General features: G+C 35.0%; 1 long non-coding RNA gene across 1 annotated transcript in view; it reads left to right on the top strand.

Moving 5' to 3' along the window:
• The window catches only part of LOC148641533 (uncharacterized), a 65,355-nt gene extending 52,002 nt beyond the window's left edge, over positions 1-13,353 (top strand). Inside the window, exon 3 of the long non-coding RNA XR_015929884.1 lies at positions 13,159-13,353. This is a non-coding gene — a long non-coding RNA (uncharacterized LOC148641533). The remainder of the gene's footprint in view (positions 1-13,158) is intronic.
• Positions 13,354-13,977: the final 624 nt, after the last annotated feature.

Below are 13,977 nucleotides of genomic sequence, written 5' to 3'. Positions count from 1 at the left end.
TTATTTCTTTCTTTACAAGTTTAGTTCTAAAATGACAAGGTAATTAAAGACTCCTAGAAAAGGAAAGGTAGTTTTTTTAAGGTGCATTTCAAATGACTGGGCTTACGCCCTTACATCTTTTATTAGATATTTTAGTTTTGTTTAAGTAGGGGAGCTTGGACATACAGTACAGTATGTTAGTGCTGACTGCGGATGATAAAATTAAACAACAAGCCAGAGTAAAGAGTGGTAAAAAATATATCAGAGCAGCTTTGCCACCTTCTATCCTGATCAGATATCAGAAACGAAGCAAGGCTGGATTGGGCCAGTACTGACACGGCAGACCTTTAAGGAAAATGCAGTATGGTTTCTTCTGCAAGTGGTGCTGATAGAATAACAGGTGGCACTTTTTTCTCTTGACCTGAATTCCATATATACTGGCCAGTATGCTGGCCAGGTCCTTCAGATGAGACCAACATCCTGACTATTTTTGGACACTTTTCCAGGTTGCCTTTGGGGAGATTTTGGCAGAATGATCAGTGAGTCACAGTGGTCTTGAATATATTCCATTTGTAGACTGACAAAGGATGGATGGAGCCCTCCATAATCTAATGAATTAACTATTCTTTGTAAAAATCTTTTTTGATCATGGAGCGATGTACTGGATTTCTCCTAAATAGTATGGTTAAGACCAAACTCACACAGTTTCTGACCATTTAGACCATTCGGGTGGTCTGCCTAAACTCAGTCCTTGTGTACTTGTTACCAAATTATTTAACCACTAGATTCTAATCACTTATTCACTTGTTGTTTACTTATTGTTTCACGTACTGTACACATGATTCCTAATTATTATTTTATCTACTTACAAAACAGTACATGCACCATTGCATCTCAAATTGGCAAATGTGAACATAATCCCTCTTTGTAAAAAACGTTTTGATTAAACAATGGTATCATGGTAAGAATTTGCAATTCCCATAATTGTATTGGGGTTCACTGTAACCCCCAATACTGGAACTGCTTTATTGGAAGTTCTTTTTCTTAGCGCTGTAAGCAGGGTAAAACTAGGAGAAAACTGAAATAAACAAATAGTGTAGATTTGTCATGGTAAATTTCTATATAGGATATTCAAGCACTTCACTATGCATAGTATATTAACAAAGCAATGTAATGTTTTCTTGCAAGGAGAATCCCCTGTGTGTCTTCTTATTCAGAGACTTGATATGCATGTCTGAGCCCTGTATTCAAAATGGTTCTAAATGGGACTTAGTGGTTTAGTTAGACTACTAAATGTTGGATGTGTTGACATATCTAATGGGTTCAGCAGAGGACAAGTAAAGAGGTTCCGAATATCAAGTTTCCACTGCTAGTAGGGAAGTCTTTCTGTTTGTTTGAATCTTATCCAAGTGACCTATTTGCCAAATGAAGACTACCAATATCAGAACACTACCTGATATTATCAGAGTATCACATTCACATGGGCTTGAGGATGAAGATTCAGCACTTTCAATTTTTGTTAATAGGATTTCGTGCTTTACTCATGCTGCATATTAATTATGCTAATCCATCCATACACATTTTTCTAATGTGATCATAATTTATTCATTAAAGCGATGATTGAGGTTAAACAAAAGGCACCAAAGAATACAGCTGTTTGTGTCTTCCTGTTATGCTGCCTGTGTGCAGTGTTGTTGATGAGCAACCACGATAAGGATTAAATTTAACCCCTTGCTGTGTTCTGATGGCAATTTCTTAAAGAATCAGGTCCAACTATAAGGTACAGCATGTATACATAGTAAACACAACCTAGACTTAAGGATGCTTACTGTTTGGAATTCAGGCTTTCAGGACACAAGTGTATAAAGTATCACCTTATGCATACTTACCATAAACTAGATCGGAGGTATCTAATTATGACTTTTATTGCTTTACATAAACAAATAAAACTGTATTAGTTAAGTGTTAGATCTTATTTTATTATAAGTGCTGTGTTAGTGTAACTTTCTGAGTTTGATTAGATTATTTTTCTTTTTTAAAGCATGAAATTAAAAAATATAAACTAGGCAATCAATTCAATTCTGGGATCTGGAGAATGCATTAATATCTCGCCTGGGTTCGATAACAGGCTTGGTGGTGCATAATATAGGTCCCAAAGGAATGCTAAATGAAGTTTTGCAATGTAAGCTAGAATTTGGGCTACAAAAGAGTGATTATAATATTTTGCCAACACAGCATGACAGAGAAAACAAGCATTATGCTGCACACTGTAAAATAGGTCCAGTAGTATTGTTCCCAACATTTAACAATGTGGCCTATTCAAAATATTTAAACGAAGAAATAGAATTGAATTGTGTTGCAAAAATGGTAGTTTCTAATAGGTTTAAATCAGGAAACAACAGCAGAGGAGTGTTAATGTGCTTTATAAGCCATTAACCAACACGTCTTTTGGCTGACAGCTCCAATCAGTAACACAAAAGAATGAGAAGAAGAAGCTGGATCAGGAATAAAACACAACTGGAGTCAATTAATCTGTCAACATTCCCTTCACATTTATTATGTATTCCATTAACTGTCACTTGCGAGACATTCATTGACTTGTGTCTGTTTCTTATTTTGTTCTGCAGAGCTGGACTAATGTGCAATATCTATTCCTTTCACTATTTTTGAATATTCTGTACTGTTTTGTGGTTGAACAGACCTTTTAATTTCCTAAAACAATCTTCCTTTCAGATACTACTTCAGAAATAACCCTAGAATTCAATGGTTTAATGCGTTAGCAATTCAACACATACTGTAGAATTGCCTTCAGCCTGCTCGGCTGAGGAAACAACAGCTAGGCCATAAGGATGAGGCTATTGGAGCTTCCCCCTATTCCTTGCAATGAGCCAAGGAATTGCTCCAAGGTTGATAATGGGATAGAGGGAGGGAAGGGGGTGTTCATTTACTTCATTACTTATTTGTATACCTAGCAGAGCTAAGCGGAGTGTTGTCTTTTCCCTTAAACGTCAGTTGCTAACTCCTTTAAATCATCTCGCAAAGGAGATAACATAGATAGACCAATTTACATTATTTCTCTACTCTCTTATTAATGTCCATGTTGTTTTTTATCTTAAACAGGCCTACTGAATCCCATTTTGTTACTGATAAATTTGATTAAAAATACTTTATTTCAAGCACAGAAACCAATTAGTTTCATCTGCCCATTAAAATTGAGAAATGTAGACACTTGCTGCCCTCCTGCAGGTACAGAAAGTCTGCAGATACTTACAGTATGGAAAAAGACTTTCTGCACAAAGCTGCATTTTCCATTGAAATTCATGTGTCCCAGGGAGCTCCAGCTTGAGTCTGCATGAGAGGTGGGAAGTCTGCAGTTCACGCTACACTTTAAAGAACCACTAGTGTGTTTCAGAAGCAATCTGGACTGAAAATGAATATAGAGTATATAATATAAAAAGTGAAAAAACTGTACTGTTTGCGTAGGCAAGGCATCCACTTCTTTTGATTCCATTAAATCAAAAGCAGAAACAGTCTAAACTCACTAAGAGATCTTCTCTGACAAGGTCAGGAATTTCTTTTTAAATAAGTTGTATACTGTATATATCCAGTTTGCTAATAAAAAATAACACAGTTTATGAGAAAGCAGATTTATTTGAAAACAGAAAAAAATCTTTACTCAAATTACTGAATTAATTACCTTTACCATCTCAGCTTCTCTTAAGAAGAAGATACAAAAGAAATAAATACAGCAAAAAGTGGTGAGAATCTTATCCCTCTGCAATAGGTTTGTACATGCGGTAGCCTCCACTGTTGCAGAAATACATCCAAACGCATTACTTTTTTGTTTCTTTAAAAAAGGTTTATTTATTCTGCAGTGTTAAAATCTGGGAGGACTAACTGTGATATGCCATTAAAAAACAGCATATACAATTTCAAGGTTTGAACTACTGTACATTAGTCAGCCTGTTTTGTTTAATGTGTGAGATCATCATTCTTAACCTTCTTCATCATTCCATAACATAAGAATTGTTTATAGTTCCTATTACTTAATTACACACATACTGTACGGTATGCAGGCTGTTTTTTGAGTAACACTTTTTTACCTTTTTATATATTGTTATATATTTTTTTTAAAGCGTACATTGTTATCATAAACTGCATTAAACAGTAATAAAAGCTCCCAAAGCAAAGGGTTTAAATGGTTGTTTAATGATATGTCTGGTGCCCAAGTATTAACGTATAGTAAGGTATTCAAAGTAATGGTGATCAATTTACATATCAAAGCATAAATCCTATGTTTGTCTTGCTAATTAAGAAGAATTAGACTGATATCAGCTCAAGCAGTTTGAAAGAGATTTAAATATTAGAGGTGGAAGAATAATAATTATTATCCAACACCTGCTAAGACAAAACACAAGGATATTATCCCAATCTTATTCATAACCAGCACGTCTCTAATGAAATGAGTGTCAGAATGAAGTATCTCACATTACTTTCAGTTTCTAATCTCTTTAGTTACACATGGAGACACCGTCTGGAAGAAAGAGATATAACACACTGGAATGCTTCTTTTGCTATTTCATTAAAATAGTTATTAAAAGTTTAGTTATTAAGTGTTTTCAGTGGTTTATTAATCTCAGGAGTGGCCAATGAAAGAAACAATCCTATATTGCAGCCATTCCATGCAATGTTTTTACTACAGTAAAAACTATCATAACAAGTATTGCTAAAACTAAGAGTAGGAGACTGTAAAGTTGCATCTCTATGGATATACTGTTACGGGTTGATCAGTACTAATTTATTTCTATAGCACACAGGCTAATTTGTTCTCAATGTGTTATGGCAGGAAATACAAAAGCAAAATAAAATATTCAAGCCATCATGCCACCATTAAAAGTAATTGTGCTCATAATGCTTGTGTGATACAAATGTGAACTCACCCTACAGGCTAGATTGAATTGTAATACATCTGCTTGGCCCCAGAGCTATTAATTAGAAAAGATAGAAAACAAAGGTGGAGATTAATGCGTCGCCTTGCAAAGCGTAATCAGTCTTTGCTGATAACCTTGTGTCTTTGTCAACAGCCCTCCAATTAAAATGAAGAACCCTACAAATGTATTCAATCAAGCTCAGTGAACTTTTGGCCATATCTTTTACTTGCAAGCAGCATTGTGCCAAAACCCATTGTTCATAGCCATCTCGGATAAAGAAGGTGCTGTGATATAAATGCATTCTTTACAATGTGGCAGCTAAAGCTTTTTTGCTGGTTTTCTCAGTCTCTTAGGAAAAGACTGAGGTAGAGTTCTTTTTTTTTTACTGAAAGGCAGTGCTAAACACAATGAAGATAACCCCCTCATTCACTCCCTTTTTTGTAACAGTGAGGTTACACCTGTACCTCTACTTTTGGCATTTGTTTCATTTACTTGACAGTGGATCAGTGGATTGTTTTCTCTGCTATGAAGACAAAGGAGTGTTAATGGCCTGTGCACATCTGAAAAAGGACAGAACTCATACCTCTCATCATTACAACATAATCACAAATGGTAAAAAAAAACCTTTCATGACAAAATAATCAAAGTTGGGAAGGGAGACTTACTCTGCATATCAGTGATTCAGAACGATTATGAGAAAGCAGCTGAGATGAGGCTCAAGGCTGCTGTCATCTTTCCTGAACTTTTTTTAAGAACTCTGTTAGGTGGCATTTTTTATCTTGTATCTTACAGTATGTGGAATGATATATTTTTGCTTTACGGTACTCTGGGTCTTAAAACTTTTAGACACTTGCCCTATTACAAAGCTGACATTTTATTATTTGAAGAAGTGGATGGCATACTATGCCCTGAAGGACTAAAATGCAAAATCATCCTACAGAGGGAATGTTTTGCCCTTAGAGACAGCCTTGGGATTGGGTGTGCACAAACTGAAGAAACAGCACTTATTTATGTGGAGCACTTGTCTACTGGGGCCAGCAGCATGCATTAAAATTGCATTTGTTTTTGGAACTCGCCAAAACTAAAGGTATTTTGTACAATCCGAAAGGAAAGTACTAGAAACTTGCATGGAATTGCATTTGTATTCATAGTGTAAGATTTGGTATACAAAAATGTATATATACTTTTGCATCTACAGTACATTCTATAACCACCTTTTTAAAGAAAGCTCTTTATAATAGCAATGATAACTTCAAGTTTTTACAATGCCATCTCCAGTCAAAAATATAACAGTAAAAATCGAAGGCTAAATCCATCTCATTTTCTTAACCATTAAAATGGAATAAATACAAAAGTAAAGGTTTTCAAAGTCTGAATCTGTGACAAACATGTCTCCATTATGTCTCCATACACTGGGCTGTCCCAGTGTAAATCAATAAATAAAACACAAATGTTTCCTTTAATTGGTTCTAGAAATTGATTCTAAAAGAAATCCCAAATCAAGTATATTGAGCAGATGGAATCATGAACTGAATATCTGATATCCTAGATTGCAGAATCCCTTTGTGCAATATTCAGCAGCTGTGCATTTAAAACTTCCTCAATGCAGTATTATCTACAGTCTTGAAAGCTGCAATATCAGAATTTCTCATCAGAAATTAGTTGACTTCCCTTTAATATGATATATTTTAGTTATCCTCTATCTACACAGCTTTCACTGTTTACAGACATTGATGTTAGAAAACAAAACCTTTCATTTTGTTGACTCATCATGTTTTATCATCAGGACTCCCTTATAACAGGGATGGTTGTATCATCATGAGATTTTAAGCTTGTTCCATGAATATTAAGAAAAAAAAGTAGTTCTTTGCATACATACAGTAAGATATATTTTGAAATAGCTGAGATTGTAAGCTCTTAAAAGAAAATGAGAATTACAATATTGATTTAATAATACAAAGACTTAAGAGGTAGGGAAATAGCTCAAGGACATGTTGGGCAACCTTAGTAGCTGAAGAATGTGATTTTTGTATACATACTAGGATTTTTAAAGAATGTATTGTTCTGTCTATAGAGGAATATTAGTTGTACCTCCACTTAAGCCCCTTCATTCTTTAAACACTAATAGCAAACAAATACAAGATAAGAAATATAAGTGCTTGGTTCTCTGCAGATAAAATAAATGCATTCTATAGATAACTGTGGAATGACAGATATTAGCTTTGGCACTACTTGTCTGAACTCACCCAGAATGAACATTCTGAAATGCTTAACATAATACATTGAAGTTTGCCTATACTTTAAATTGTTACCATATTTTTGAAAGAAAACAAATGCAGAGGAAGGCTTTAAGGGACTACATGCAAAATTACTTAATTACCAAGACCAAGCAATTACTTTACTGGACCCTCCTGAAATTTTCTTCACACCAGAAATTTCAAATGCTTATGAAATTCTAACACCTAAACAACGCAACATGAAATTTCACAGAATTGTAAAGGCCTATAGGAAGTTATGCCAGAATAATGTGTAAGTGTAAGTGTATTACACTTACAGGTAACATACTGTAGTGTGGTTGCCTCAGATTGTTCACAATAATTACACTTATTACTTAAGTTTGTACATCTTTCTTCTCAGATATTAGTTAATTGGTTATATTATTTGGTAGTCATGTAAAATCTTTGACCTCTGGTTAAATATAAATATAATTTTAAATACATTTTTAAATACATTTTAAATAAATATAAATTATGCTTAATAGAGTAATTTTAATTAAAGAGTGCAGAAAAGGTGATGGTTACTTTGGAATACATTTAGGAAATCACGTGTCATCATAAAAGGTCTTTGACAGTGACATCTTACCTTTCTTGAATGTTAAGTGCATAACTAAAAGTGCCTGTATAGTGTACAGAAAAATATGTATTTTTTATAAAAACCCTTTTGGCCTCTCCGAACGCAAGTGCAAAACTGAGTCATACCTCCCTATATGGAGTGCAGATTGGGTCAAGGCTTCTATGGAACACAAACATGAATACAAACACTCCATGAGTTATGAACTTCCAACTTACATCTGCATATACATTGTAAACAAATCTTCATTTTCATTAATTTTAAACTCATTAATCTGGTCACATACTGTACAAACAAGTCAGGAACTATTGCAGGAGAGTAGCGTACAAACACACTGCTTACAGTAGTTGCTTGTTCCTTACATTTCATGTGAAAGCAGTGTGTGTTTCTTAGATTTGTAATCACCAAAGAACTGCCCTAAGGAAACCAAATGTACGTTATCAAAAATGCACTTTCCTGTGACCGCTGACCTCTCCTAAAGTTGAAATGCAAAATTATCTCAATTTATTCGAAATGACATACAGGATCATCGTTACTGTAAAACAAATATGGAAATCCATATACTGTATGCATTATTAAACCATGATCTTTGTCATAACTTGACATCTGATAGTAAAGATATGTTGACTTGATTCACAGTCATTGTTATCTGCAAGTATATTTTTATACTGTTCGAAGGGGTTGATACTTTCACACATTAAAATATTAAAAACTTTCTACTGTTTCAGCCTCATACAAAATATTCATAACAGGAGATGATAGAGTTCCGCTGACAGCTTCACTTATGAATGATGGTCTTTTATGTTCTACTTTGTTAATTGGAATATCAATGCATTCTATTATTTAAAATCCTGCTTGAAGATTTTCTGATTTAGCCTCTGCATTTTATGTCAAAAGAGACAAGATCAGGCAGAAATCATTCATTAAAATTAGAACACAACATGTTTATTTCACATAATTCCATAGGTACTTTCATGCTATTGTTTAAGTTCAGCCTATTCAGGTGTCAGACATTACACAAATGTTAACCTGTATGAACTTAATTAATTGCATCTCATTTGTGTTTAGTTTCTAAATCCCAACACTGTGATCTGCGTCTTAAATTAATTTATGTGCTGCTGTCACACCTAGACATCTGCAATCAATGTTCTCTCACTTTCAATTACATGAAAGTTTCAAGCATGAAAACTATTATGAATAAATAAAGGAAGATTATCTAGAAACTATTTTTACCATCAATCATGGGAAATCAAAGCTTTTGGAATCTCCAAAAGGCTGAGAACAGGAGTCAGACAATATTTTACACAGAAAATCTGGGAACAATTCTTCAATGTATATGAAATGCAAAGAAAGGATTTTATGTAAGGCAGTTCCAATAATTGTTATATATTATTGTCAAATATATAGTATTGATAGGACAAAACATTTTTTTTAATACCATCCAGGAATCCAAGTGTAACCAGTATTTGGAAAGGCTGACTGAGACGCAAAATGAAAATGACACTTTCCTTTGGGTATAACAAACACAATAGTAATAAAACAAATATATTATTTAGACTTTATCCTGCTTTTTAAGACAATATAGCCTAGCATATTCATCAGTAATATCAATATGGAAATATATTTCAATAATAATATCAAAAGAGAATTCATCCTAATCAATCATTAAGGTATAATAGTCTGAAAATGTCTGGAATTGGCAAGATGTTGTAGATGTACTATAAAGGCTTACAGTACTGACAAGTATACTATGGATACCATTGCTAAAGTAGGAGGTAGGAGTTCTTCTCACCCTGTCCATGTCAAGTCAGTTACAGTATGCGTGTTCAAGGTGATGGCCCATACAACTGAGAAACATAAAAAAGAGCATTCTCTGATTAAATATTTTACACGTAAAACAGATCCTGAACATTTTAAAGGTTTGAGATAAATGTTTCTGTTTTTAAAAGTTCATATAGAATAATGACTACGTTATAAGAAATTTGACCCTAGACAGGCAACACATGAGCAAATGTTCTGAGGAGCATTAATATTGCATCACAGGTAGTAGGAGGAATGGAATTCTGTTGATATACTACAGCTCCACATGTCAGCTATGGTACTGTATATTAGCAGAACTGCTTTTTTTTCCATTGCAGTACTATTGTACAGTACATCATAATGTACTGTAAATCTGGGGGAATGGTCAACCAACAGAAATAGAAAAAGGAAATAGAACAAATTTGAAAACTACTGTACTTTATGGCAACCTTATCTCTACACAGTCATAATATGACACCAGAATGCAACTATGCTTTATATACTTTAGCTGTTAGATAAGTTAAAATTCACCTCCCATTGAAATGTTAATGTGTTAGAAAATTGGGTTTTCAAGGATGCAAGCCAAGAAATACTTAAAAGTTCAACTACATGAGATATATACAGAGTCTGTGTTGGATACAATCTGTTGTTTTCAGCATTGCCAAGTTTCTTTCTTCAACAATCATAAGGTTCGTGGTACAAGAAAAAGAACACAAAATCACGACTCAAGGAACAAAACCCACAAGATACTTATTAGTAGACAACTTCTCCCTCCTACTCTGGTAAGAAGAATCAACCTCCTTTAGCAAAAGTTTTAAGCATACACCTTGGTCGTGCAACATGATTCCATTTTAAAGCACAGAAGGTGATTAGAAGAAACCACGGTTCAGTGAAACATGGTTTTTAGTTTCTTAGCTCTTTTTTAAGAATGTGATGTGTTTGCATAGTAGGAAGCAAACAAGGCCCCTGGTAAATCCAAAAATAGCTGGAAATCTGAAATTGAATTTTTTAAATGTAATATATTCCCTGTTGAATTGTTATGAAGTAAACAATGTTCCAGGGCAATATTGCAGGAGGAAAGGTTATTGTTTTTTTTTTTTAAACGCAATGAAATTAGAAATGATAACATATCGGAATGATGTTGTTTTCTTTTCAGAATTTAATACATCTTACACTGTTTTTACAGGGGATGTTCAAAAGGTACATTTTTTATCGCTCAATAAATTAAACCATGTCCCCTCTATCCTACATTTCTCCCCATCTAAGTTTCACTTGTGGCTGTTTTCCCAGGTCCTGAGACTATGGGCATGTTCCAGTGGCATGTGTTGGTGTGTACATTGCTTTTTGTTCTGATCGATTGAATATCTGCTGTAGCTCACATACTTTTTTCTTATCACACCTCCACATAAAATACAAACAGTGGTGTGAAACAGGAAAGGCAAATTCTCAGATATAAATGGGTAGATTAATTGATTCATTATTCGGATGGTGATATTAACTGATTAAAAGAAAATACAATGATTAGAACTCCATTTTAAAGTAGTTGGAGATTTTATGCAATTGTTTTGGACTGGGTGTTGCTTCTCCTCCAGGGCCCAAAGCACTCACATTTGAGCTTTCTAACTGTAGCTCTCCATTTTTTTCCATTGAGCAACTGTGATCTTGGTTGCTGCTTAAGTTAAGGCTTATATGTAGAGTTTGTTTTAAGCAGCTGCTCTATCTGAACCCCCACATTTTGATCTTTAATCTTAGATGAACCTTAAATCATTGTTGCTGTTTAATGCACTCACAAAAAAGTGGGAGCTGTAGTAAAACTAAGTTCTAATACTTTTGCTCCTAGCAGAAGAGGTGCAGCCCCCAATTTGCAACAAATGCAAACAAAATCCTGTTACTTTACCTTGCATGCATGTGCAATCATAAGGATTGGCTGTTTCATGAAAGTCAAGGTGTGATGATTTTAAGAGCTAGTCCACATTAGTCACGAATATATATCTAAATGAAATGTGACAGAAGGCTATATGGGAACTTTTACGTGACCGACATAGACGCATGCCTCTTAAGAAATGTAAGTCTTTTGCATTTAAATCTGATTTTATCCATGCATTATTGAGCATGTATAACACATTTTGTATAACATCTGTTAGAAATGGTACAAATTCTCCTCAGAACTTGACTTGTTGTAGCTGGTATCTTGAATGACTTTTTAAGACTTAACAAAAACTGGAAAACCAAATCACAAGGAAATGGCCTGGACTATGATAAGGATAAATTTTTTCAGAATTGATATTTCTCAAGAGCATACCAAAGTAATGAATTTCAAGAATGTATTCCTCACAATTTTCTTTTACTTAATTGGACAGGGCATTACAGTTTTGTTTCAGATGTGTCTAGGACCTTCTTGAGAATGATAGTTGAGTGTGGGCCAGAGGGCATCTGCTGATTATTGGCCCTTATCGTAGAAAGGCAAGAGGCTATGACTCCTTAATAATTTGAATAGTTAAGCAGAGTTGTCTTCTCAGCTCTGAGTTAAGCTAATCAGACAGCAGTCAAAACTGAATGGAGACCCGATGGCTCCACAGCTTTAAAGAGTGGAATTTTCCCAATGTCAATGCCCAATACAAGTAATGCCCAAATAGCTACAGTACATTTACATACAGTAAATGAAGTGTACCGTATGTTTTTCATATTTGTAAAACTGTTTATGTTCCCTATTAATTCTGTTAGGCAAACTTTGTCACTGTTGTTATTGCATATTTAAGTCCATGTTCATGATTTCTCCCTTTTGGGTTTGGGTCAAATATGTCATTGGGTGACCTGACATTTGCAGCTCTCCTTGCACAGCTCTCTTTTGTTCCTTATTCTCTTTAATAGTGAGCCACCCACATCCACATTTATTCAATGGAACAGAGATGTGATGCAGTTTTTTTTAAATGGACAAAATTAGGTGCACACAAGTTTTTCTTTAAAGTTTTTTAAACCTTTAAAATGAAGGTACTGTATGTGAGGAAACCTTAGAGCAAAAAACAGGCTTATGAGGGAGGGTTGGGTCTGAGTGAGAGGCCTCATGTTGTGCTGGGAGATAGGAGTTGAAGAAGCAGGCAACTGTCTCATGGAGGAGTTAGGCGTTGGAGAGGGGACATGTTATTTTGTGCAGTTTATTCTAGTTTACCTCAGGAGTCCCATTTCAAGTCACATGAATCTCACTGAATTTCTATTACATGAACCTCCAATCATTTATATGTTACTGTGCAGAATGATGTACTGTATACGTATTATAGCTCTACCAGTCCTAACTAAATGACCTTGCACACACCCCTGTTATAAAGCAAAGTAATCCTAATTGAAAATTAAAATGATAATTGACTTCAGGAAATACACCCACACTCCCACCCTAACCCACATCGGGGGAGATTCAGTGGAGCTGGTAGAACAATACCAGTACTTGGGGACTGTTCTGGACTCCAAGCTTAATTTTGAAGCCAACACTGACCTAATCCTCAGAAAAGGTCAACAGCGTCTTTTTTTCTGAAGGAAGCTTAATTATTTTCATTGGTCATTGTTGCTTTGTTCTACCGGTCCTTCCTTGAATTTGTTCTAGCTTTTACCCTGATCTGCTGGTTTGGCAACCTAAATCTGAGAAGCAAGAACAAACTGGGCAGCCTTGTGAAAATATGTCAGAAGTTCATTGGTGCTGATCTTCCAGCTCTCACCTCCATCTATCATTCACGTGCTTTGCGTAAATCAAAATCCATCTGCGGCGATCCTTCACACTACTTGTTTAATAATATCCAGTTACTCCCATCAGAACTAATAAATAAAAATACTAAATAATCATAAAATGTCTTTTCTCCTTTGTTTCATTGAAAAAAATCCTTTACATCACATACACTGAAAGAGTGGTCTCCCAGAGCCATAATATAGCCGCTTAACTCTACTCTGCTGTCTCTGGTGGCCTGTGTGGACTGCCCTAAAATGCTGTGTCTTCAGCAACCGTTTCTGAACTACCTTGAGCCTCCCTTCTACACCCTAGACCTCAATCTATTACCAGTTGGCTATTCAGATGAAACATGAGGCCTTCCACTTTTTTCGCTTCCCAGAGACTGTTTACTATACTGCAACTAATATTTTTCTATGCGTCTATCCTTTTTGCGTCTTGTTTCTGTCTCTATTTCCTCAGTTTTACTCTTTGTGGGAGGTACACGGGAAAAAGATGGGAAAATGTTGTATTTTCCTTGTCATGAATTGCTCCCAGTTCAAATACTGCACCAACCATTTACTGTACATGTCCTGTAACATTAAGTAAGCAAAATTCAATTAAACAAAAAACAATCTAGTCTAGAGCAGGGTCTGCACACACGCCAAGACAGTTAAGGGACATCAGTTTACTTACTTGGTACTCCTATGGGAGGTGGGAGAA

Source organism: Lepisosteus platostomus, chromosome 24, assembly GCF_059453375.1.
Source record: "Lepisosteus platostomus isolate fLepPlt1 chromosome 24, fLepPlt1.hap1, whole genome shotgun sequence".
Classification (NCBI taxonomy): Eukaryota; Metazoa; Chordata; class Actinopteri; order Semionotiformes; family Lepisosteidae; genus Lepisosteus; species Lepisosteus platostomus.
Note: the sequence above shows the minus strand (reverse complement) of the source record. Positions and strands in the feature narration are given on the sequence as shown.